At 34.3% G+C, this 10,331-nt stretch overlaps 1 pseudogene; it reads right to left on the minus strand.

The window, feature by feature from the left end:
• Positions 1 to 335: 335 nt before the first annotated feature.
• Positions 336 to 6,491, minus strand: LOC107890407 (wall-associated receptor kinase-like 22; annotated as a pseudogene).
• Between the last annotated feature and the right edge of the window lie 3,840 nt (positions 6,492 to 10,331).

The raw sequence follows: 10,331 nt of genomic DNA on the forward strand, positions 1-10,331 counted from the left end.
AGTGTTCAATTTTTTAATTTCTTCTACTTCTTCGTTACTTTAGATATAAAAAGAACAGCAAAAAGAGCTGTGGATAATTAGGGTTACTATTCTTTCGATTGATGGTGCCCTTGGATTTTGTATCCCTGTTTGGAGGTCTTTTTAATTAATTAAATTCATCGACTTAGCAATAGAAAAAAAAAACATATCCAGAACATGTGTAAGAAATACCTTCAAGAGATAAAATAACATTGTGTGAAACAAGTATGAATTCTTGGGCAACCACAAGACTCCACCAGTGTGACAAATACAAATGCTAAAGGCTATCAATCAAGATTAATTGTTTCAAGAGTGTTGGAAACTAGGAAGATGAATTTAACGGAAAAGTTACACTGTCGGTTGGAATTGTCCTGGACATTGAACTACTAGGATTGGTATCCCATGAATGGATCATGTCATCTGTTTCAGATTCTTCATCACCACAGTCTTCAATAACAGTTCCACCTGAAGCTTTAATCAACTCCAGCTCCATTACTACTTGTTTCATGGTGGGTCTTTTCTTTCCATTAAGATTCAAGCATCTTTTTGCTAGCAGAGCCACAACCATAATCTCCTGTTCTGGACCATCCTTTACTACCATTGGATTGAGAATGCTAAATAAGGAATTCTCCTGCATTGAATGCAAAAAATAAGATACCAAGCTTCTCACTTGCTCTGATTGGTTTGCAGAGATGGGTTTTTGTCCTGTTAAAAGCTCAATAAGAACAACTCCAAAGCTATAAACATCACTCTTCTCTGTAAATTGATTTGTTCGAAAATATTCGGGATCCATGTATCCAAAAGTTCCTTGCACCCGAGTGGTTAAATGTGTCTGTTCAAGTGCAACTGATCTTGAAGTTCCAAAATCTGATACTTTTGCCCTATATCTATCATCCAAAAGTATGTTACTAGATTTGATGTCTCGATGATAAATAGGAGCAGAAGCAGCTGAATGCTAATAGAACAAGGCATTGGCAATTTCAATCGCAATTCGTAAACGCATTTCCCATGTCAATGGGAATTCTTCATTTTGGTTATGAATGAGATCGTATAATGTACCATTTGGGATGAACTCATACACCAATATAGGAACTTCAGCCTCTAAACAACACCTTAAAAGCTTAACCACGTTCTTGTGATTAATTTGAGATAAAATTATCACCTCGTTAATGAACTGTTCAACCTTCTTTTCATCAAATTTCTTTCCTTTCACCATTTTGGATTTCTTAATAGCCACAATGCCTCCATCTATTAGCATTCCTTTATAAACAGTCTCTTGACCTCCTTGACCAAGGATTCGGTTTTCATTATAATGATCCGTCGCCTTTTCCATCTCTTTTGAAGTAAATAACTTAATTTTTTCAACATTACCTTCATTGCTAGACAAATGTTGTTGCAGTAGCAAACCTCCATTCCTTTTGAAGTATTTCTGCTTCAGCATGATTTTTTTGTTTTCTTTTGAGGACTTTGTACACACTCCATGTTGCTAGTAGTAGAAATAGTGTCCCAATACTAGTGCTGCAACCTATATAGATATAAGAAACAGAGATAAAAGGTAAATCTAAAAATTAAAATCAATAATGAGAAAACCTTATCGCACCATCCATTGTATCGATATTCAACTCTTACAAATTTAATGATAAATAATTGTTACTGCCTCACGCATTCAAAAGTAAATATAACACACCTTGAATTGACATAATCCAATAACCATAATGATTCCACTTTAAAAACAAAAAGTGTAAATCAGCACGTACCTATAATAATGCTTGTCAAGTTATGAGTATTTTGAGTTTGTTTTTTGCGCTCACAACGAAATCCCGTACTATTATATTCATAATGATCAGGAGGGCAAGACTCCGACGAGCAATAGTTGCTAGGGGTATTCAAACAAAGCATGCGACAATTCTAATAATCCCCACAATTCCCATCTGTCATTTAAGAATTGAATAAAAAAGAAAAAAAAAGGTTATAATCATATTATTCGGTTAAAGTATCTGAGAGGTCTTTATGCTATATAGATCGGATCAAATTAGACATTCTATTTTTAAACGGATCAATTTAGTACTTATATTATTAAAAATAATTAAATAAGTTTAAATTATAAAAGAGTTAACCTTTACTGTATAAAAAATGTCTTGAATTTTTTTCAAAATCTATTCTACTTTAAACAAAATATTTCATTTACCGAACCATAAAAACTTTAAAAATAATTAAATTTATTAAAAAATATATGTTAATTATATTTTAATTTGATCTTCTTTGATTCTTTTTAATAGTATAAGGATTAGATTAATTCATTTAATAGTAGAGGGACTAATTTGGTCAAATTCCTATAATAGAGAGACTCTTAGATGCTTCATCCATATAATGCAATAGATATTAAGTAATTAATGCATGCAGTGTATACATTTCTGGCACTATAGATGTTTAAGAATTTTTTACCAATAAAAATATGCATAATTATATGCAAAAGTGCATTTTTTTTAGAGATTCACTTCAATCGGTGTAAAATTAAATACATCAGTATAAAATTAAATATGCTAATTAGTATATTTTAGTCATGATATACCTCAACCAATAATAACTAAATTATGATATACTAACGATGTGAGTGAAAAAAAAAACTTATGTAACAATTTATTTTTAAAAAATATTGATATATAAAAAAAAAAGAGTCGATTGAAATGGTGAAGTTAAGTAATAGCTACTAAGGTGTCTTTGTTCAAATTTTAGTATACTCATTTTTTTAGATTTTAGATAAAATATAAAATGATAAAAATACTCTCATAATAATATTTGTTCTTTTATAAAAGTAATAGATTTTCATAATTTTCAACTGAGTCCATACTGAGTTGATGGGTGACACCAACTCAAATAGCCCTTTAAAAAATAATATTAATTTAAGGTACACCCATAATGGGATTGGAAAAAGTTATGTAATAGACATATTTATTAAAAGCTTATATAAGAATTAAATGAATCACTTGTTGAAATGATAAATGTTAAAGCTTAAAATTTTTGCAAATCTCACAATCTTAAATTTATTATCGATTTTATATAAAAATTTAAAAAGATGTGAATAACCTTAAAATAATGTAATTTAATTTGTTAAATAAAAAAGATAATATAGATATAAGAAAAAAATTTCCTTAAAAAAACATTAATTCATACCTTTTCATAACGTCGAATAAATGCGAGTATCCCTATCACATGCACATAGATGATTAGAGCTCAACCTCGACCAGCAATATTCACCATCGGATGTACAAGAAATGTTCGAACTATCATTCAAATAGCATTCTCCAATTATTGGTGTGCCCCATTGCAGTTGTGTTGGGACATGCGTCCTACTACTTATATCAAAATCTTCTAAATCATAGTCATCAGAAATCAAGGAAGCAAATCTGCATGCTTTTTTCTTCCTATAATCACTAGAATCAACCCTACTACTCATGTTTATGTAGAATGAACTAAGACCCTGAGGGAAAAAAGCAAGACAACTAGCAACACAAGAAGTCTTGTTATTAATCCTACAACTTGGTTGCAAACATCCACCCAAAAGATTATCTGTGTCATTGCCGAAAATAGTAACCAAATTACCACAACCTGAAGACCAAAAACTGTTGTCAGAAGTTGAGTAGGAAAAGCGGGTGCCAGTTAGGTTGAAACTCATCCCATTGTAATGGTTCTCTCGACAGTTGAAGTAAGTAATTGGATGGTTGACCTTGATGGTGCCGTCCAAAAAATCAAAGTCCAGTATTTGTAGATTCGTGTCATTTATGTTTAAGAAAGGAATGTTTCCCCCGTTGGCGGTTTTGTTGCAAATTACTTCAAACCAATTACTAGTTTCATAATCTTGGTCCTTCATTCTATAGGGGTAGTGAAAAGTAACATTCCCGCAAGACCATACCTTGTAGGTGTTGACGTTGATAGGTCCTAGTTCTGGTCTTTCGCATACAGCGGATTTAGCAAAAAAGGAGTAAATTGTAAAATCTACTAAATATATGTACATCCAATTAGGTGTGAGTAAAGCTCGATTATATTTGAAAATATCAAAAAATTATTAGAGTCAACTCGAATAAGTAATTCGAGTTAAATTTTACAATTAGAATAATTCGAATAACAGATTGGTGTATATATCCTTTACATCACTGTTAAATTTGAAAATGAGCTAGTTGGTCTCTCTCAACAAAAATTTTTAAAAAATTCAAAATAAATTTTAATTTTCAAAATATTTATAAAAAATCCAAAATTTATATTTTTTAAAAATTTATAAGAAATTCTAAAAATATATAAAGAAAGTTAAAAAATTAAAAATTTTCTAGAATAATAATTTTGGGACCTAAATAAGTTAATTAATGATTCAAGTTTATCATACTAAAGTATTTTTTATTTTGCTTTGAAAAAGTTTTCAAATATATATGGTTTCAAATTTAGGTGCTTTAATAAGGAATTGGTTATACTATAACAATATTTTAATTTGACATGTTTAATTTTTTAATTTAAATAAAATTATTTCACTCAATTCGACTAGACTCAAATTTCATTTCACTCGACTCAATTCGAAAAAAATTTCGAATTGAGTGAAAATAATAAAATAGGACTTGTCAACTCGAAATTATATATATATAACCAATATGAATCCAGTGGTGTACTTGATCTCCCTAATTAATAGTAATAATTTAACATAAACACTTTAACCCTTGAAAAAAATGTAAAAATTTCATTTTTAACTCCACTGAAAAGTAATAATTTAATTTAATCTCATTTAAGTATTAGTTCAAGTATTTGGAATACAAAACTTTTAGGTATAAATTTTTGAAAGCCAAAAATATTAATATACAAAATGAATGATCCTAAAAACCCTTTTTAGAACTTATATGATTCTAAAGACTGATTTTAAACAATTAGCAAAATCTATATATTAACTTGATAAAAAGAAGAAGCATAAAAGCCAAGCAATTGAAGTGACAGCGCGTGACAGACCTCCGTCACCGCAATAGGTGGAATTCCAGTTGAGCACGGCTGGAACATGCGTAGTTCCATTATTGATGCCAGTGGGTAATGGGTAAGCACTACGGAACGAGTACTTGCTAAAGAAGAAAGCAGATGCGCATCTTTTGCTGTCAGGATACATGGCTGTCATGTTGACGGTATAGGAAGTGAGATTTGCAGTAATTTGAGTAAAGCAACCAGATTCAGAAGGACCATCGTCACACCTTGGTTGAATGCAGCCGCCAAGTGAAACAGCTTCGTTAGTTAAAATAGTAGCCAAATTTCCGCAACCTACTGACCCGAAATAATTCCTTTTACTTGAGAAGAAAAATGGAGTGCCTAAGAGATTGACCCTCCCACTAACCTCGTTTACACGATCACAATTAATGTATGTAACTGGATTGTTGATGAGAATGGCGTTTGAATATATGGCTTTTCCAAGTACCTCCAGATCGATGCCATTTACGTTTATGAATGGCTTTACCCCATTGAGGGTTGGGTTGGAAGCCACTCTAAACCAAGGTTCCGTATAGCAGGTGCTATGGTGTTGCGCGGAAGCGTGTAAAAGAGTAAAATTATTGTACTAAAAAATCACACTAAGTTCAATTCCTAGGAAAGAGAGGTGGATCATGAGGATCGCTTAAGTACCAAGTCTTTCCTAGCCAGAATATCCCTCTATCGTAATTTAATAGCATAATAAATCACTACAATCACACTCGCAAAATATGCAGAATAAACAATAAAGAACACAAGAATTTTAACGAGGTTCAGTAAATTTTGCCTACGTCCTCGGGCACTACCAAATATATTTCACTCCAAAATACAAGTGAAAATTTACAAATAAGGAGAGAGAACAATGCCTTAAGTAGAGAATGGCATTTTTGGGATGTAGAAAATAAGAAATAGCTAGGCCTATTTATAGTTGAAGCTCAAGGATCAACTTGCAAAGTCCCTACACAATTAGGGACCAAAATTGCAATTATTCCAAGCCAAATTTCAACCCAAAAATCTATGCCTTAAATGCTTAGATTTTCGGTGCCTAATTTTCTGACACAAATATCTTTGAAAAGTCAAAGATGGTTGCCAATAATCTCCACTTTGAAGATTTGATTAGGATAATCTTATCTTCACACAATACTTGATAGTGCCTTCTTCAACTGTTAGACTTGCAGGATATTGATCAAGTTCAAACAATGTTCGAACTTGATTGTTGTTACCACCTTGGTCATCATATCTGCGGGATTATCTGCAGTCTTGATCTTCTGAAGACGAATTTTCCCTTCATCAATAATTTCCCGCACAAAATGGAATCGTACGTCGATATGCTTTGTACGAGCATGATAGACTTGATTCTTTGCTAAATGAATAGCACTTTGACTATCACAATACACGCTAATATGCTCCTGAACCAATCCCAAGGTTTTAACCATACCTTGTAACCAAATAGCTCCCTTTTCAGCCTCTGTTACAGCCATGTATTCAGCTTCTATGGTTGACAACGCAACTGTAGACTGCAGTGTAGACTTCCAACTTATTGGTCATCCAGCAAGTGTAAACACATAACCAGTGGTTGATCTTCGTTTGTCCAAATCACCGGCATAGTCAGAATCAACGTATCCAATAACACCTTTACCAAGTGTAGTATCCTGTTTGAACAGTAATCCAACATCCACTGTCTTTAGAATATACCGTAGAATCCATTTCACAGCTTGCCAATGTCCTTTTCCAGGATTATGCATATACCTGCTCACTATACTAACTGCTTGTGAAATGTCGAGTCTTGTACACACCATTGCATACATCAAGCTACCCACTGCATTAGAATACAGAACTTGTAACATGTATTCTCGTTCCGTATTCGTCGAAGGAGATAGTTGTGCAGAAAGCTTGAAATGAGAAGCCAACGGGGTACTTACAGGTTTTGTCTGATCGTTCATGCCAAATTGCTGTAGTACTTTCTTCAAATATTGCTTCTGATATAAACTAACTCTGCCATGAGCTCTATCTGTACATATTTCCATGCCAAGAATCTTCTTAGCTTCACCCGGATCTTTCATCTCAAACTCGAGATTGAGTTGAGTCTTCAATCTCTCAATCTCAACTTTGCTCTTAGATGCTATCAGCATATCATCAACATATAAGAGCAAGTATATGAAAGTTCCTACCTGTAGCTTCTGAAAATACACGCAATGATCAAATTTACTTCTTGTGTACCTTTGCCCTTTCATGAATTGATCAAATCGCTTGTACCACTGCCTCGAAGATTGTTTCAATCCATAAAGCGACTTCGTCAGTTTGCAAACCCAATTTTCTTTATCAGCAACCTTGAATCCATCAGGCTGAGTCATATAGATTTCCTTTTCCAAATCACCGTGTAAAAAAGCTGTCTTCACATCAAGCTGAACTAGTTCAAGGTCATATTGCGCAACCAAGGCTAGCAAAATCTGAATAGACGAATGCTTCACAACTGGAGAAAACACTTCATTGTAGTCTATTCCTTCTTTCTGAGCGTAACCTTTTGCTACCAATCGATCCTTGTATCGAATTTCATTTTTACCAGGAAATCCTTCCTTCTTTGTATATACCCATTTGCATCCAATTGCCTTCTTTCCCTTGGGCAGTGTCACCAACTCCCAACTCCTATTTTTATGAAGAGACTGCATTTCTTCATTCATAGCTTGCTTTCACTTTACACCATCAGGGTTACTTATTGCTTCTGTATAAGTAGAAGGAACATCATCATCTACAATCGAAAGTGCATAGGCCACTATATCATCAAAGCGAGCAGGCTTACGAATCTCTCTTCTTGACCTCCTATATGCAATTGAATCTTGTTGCTGTAGAAGTTCTTGGGTCGAAACTTCTTCATCATTTGTTCCTTCAATATTAGCTGGATCATTATTAACCTTTTCAAGCTCCACCTGCTGCAAAGTGCCACTGGTTTTGTCATCCTTTTGTGAATCCTTGTTCTTCATCATGGTTGATTCATCAAAAGTCACATCTATACTGAAAACAATCTTCCTTGTATTAGGACACTAAAGAATGTATCCTTTTACTCCACCAGTTATACCCATGAATAATGCTTTCTTTGCTCTTGGGTCTAACTTAGATTCTTTTACATGATAATATGCAGTGGAACCAAAAACATGTAAAGAATCATAATCAGTAGCAGGTTTACCAGTCCACATCTCCATAGGAGTTTTTCCATTTATTGCAGCTGATGGCAACCGGTTAATCAGATGGCACGCATATGTAACTGCCTCAGCCCAAAATTCATTGCCCAATCCAGCATTGGACAACATACATCGAACTTTCTCTAATATAGTCCGATTCATACGTTCTGCCATCCCATTATGTTGTGGTGTATCCCGAACAGTGAAGTTCCACACAATGCCCTCATCTTGACATGCTTGTAGAAATGGATCATTTTTGTACTCAGTACCATTATTTGATCGAAGTCGTTTGACCTTTCGACCAGTCTGAGTCTCCACCATCTTATTCCACTTCAGAAATGCATCCAAAACTCCATTTTTTCTTTTCATTAGATATACCCATACTTTTCTTGAATAATCATCAACAAAAGTAACAAAATAGTGCATACCTCCCAAAGAAGCCACTTTCGTAGGTCCCCACACGTCACTGTGAACGTAGTCCAGAATTCCTTTCGTATTATGAATTGCTGAACCAAATTTTACCCTCGTCTGCTTGCCCAGAACACAATGTTCACAGAATTCCAATTTGCAAGAATTTACACCTTTCAACAAGCCTTGCTTCGCCAAAGTCTGCAAAGCTTTTTCACCAGCATGTCCCAATCGCATAAGCCATAGCCTGGTAGCCTCTAAATCTGTATCTTTTGCAGAAACTGTTGATGTTGATCCAATAACTGTACTTCCATTTAAATAGTACAAATTATTTCTTCTAGTGCCTTTTATCACTGTCAATTCCCCAGCTACTACCTTTAGTAATCAATCTCTCAAAGTGATTGTGAGCCTTTTAGATTCTAGGGCCCCTAATGAGATGAGATTTTTCTTCAAGCTAGGTACATAGCGAACATCTGTCAAGACTTGGATTGAGCCGTCGTGATTCTTCAATTTGATTGTACCTACTCCCATTGTCTTACAAGCACTGTCATTGCCCATAAAAACAACTCCACCTTCTAGTTCCTCAAGACTAGAAAACCAGCCCTTATTAGGACACATATGGTAAGTACATCCCGAATCTGAGATCCACTCATCCGTATGACATGTCATTGCCATGCCAACCAAGCTAAAGTCTGACTCCTCATCATGCTCCGCTACACATGCATCAGAAATAGCCTTGCCCTTTTGTAACTTAGGACAATTCTTTTTCCAGTGCCCTTTCTCACGACAAAAAGCACATTCATCTTTGGCGGGTCTCCCTTTAGACTTGTCCCTTCTACCAGGTTTGTTGCTGTGTGAACGACCTCTTACTGTTAAGACTTCTGCAGTTGTATCTCTGTGATCTCTTTTATCTTTCTTTCGAGTCTCAGATCTATACAACGTACTGCAGACTGCATCAAATGTGATCGTATCCTTCCCATGAAGCAATATGGTGGTAAGATGATCATATTCATCAGGAAGAGAATTCAACAACAATAATGCATTGTCTTCATCTTCAAATTTCTCATCCAAATTTAGCAAGTCTGCTAAAATTTTATTGAATGAGTTCACATGGTCATTCATCGACATACCGGGTGCATACGTGAACCGAAAAAGTTTCTTTTTCATATAAAGCCTATTTTCAAGACTTTTCGTTCGAAACTTTTCTTCTAGTGTATCCCACAACTTCTTCGCTGATGTCTCCCTAATGACAGAGTACTTCTGCTCTTTGGCCAAACATAGGCGGATTGTACCACACGCCTGTCTATTGATCTTGGCCCACTCCTTGTCATCCATCTTCTCAGGTTTTTCTTCAAGGGCTATATCCAGCTAGGGGTGTGCATAATTCGGGTAAAACCGAAAAAATTCGGTTAACCGACCGAATTCGGTTAATCGGTCGGTTAACCAAATTTTTTCGGTCGGTGGTCGGTTAATTTTTTTATGATTTTTCAGTTAACGGTTAATTCGGTTCGAAACCTGTCGGTTAACCTAAAATTTTTGGTTAACCGAAAAAATTAATAAATAAAATTATCGAACCCTGCCCAAACTCAAGTACCCAACCCAATAAAGCTAAAACTAAAGTTTACCCAATTACCCAATCCAATAAAACTAAAACTAAAAGACAACCCAATTTACTAAAGTCTAAAACCCAATTTACTTTAATAATTTATAAATTTTTTAAATTTTAAAAATAAA

Source organism: Gossypium hirsutum, chromosome D09 (genome assembly GCF_007990345.1).
Source record: "Gossypium hirsutum isolate 1008001.06 chromosome D09, Gossypium_hirsutum_v2.1, whole genome shotgun sequence".
NCBI lineage: Eukaryota > Viridiplantae > Streptophyta > Magnoliopsida > Malvales > Malvaceae > Gossypium > Gossypium hirsutum.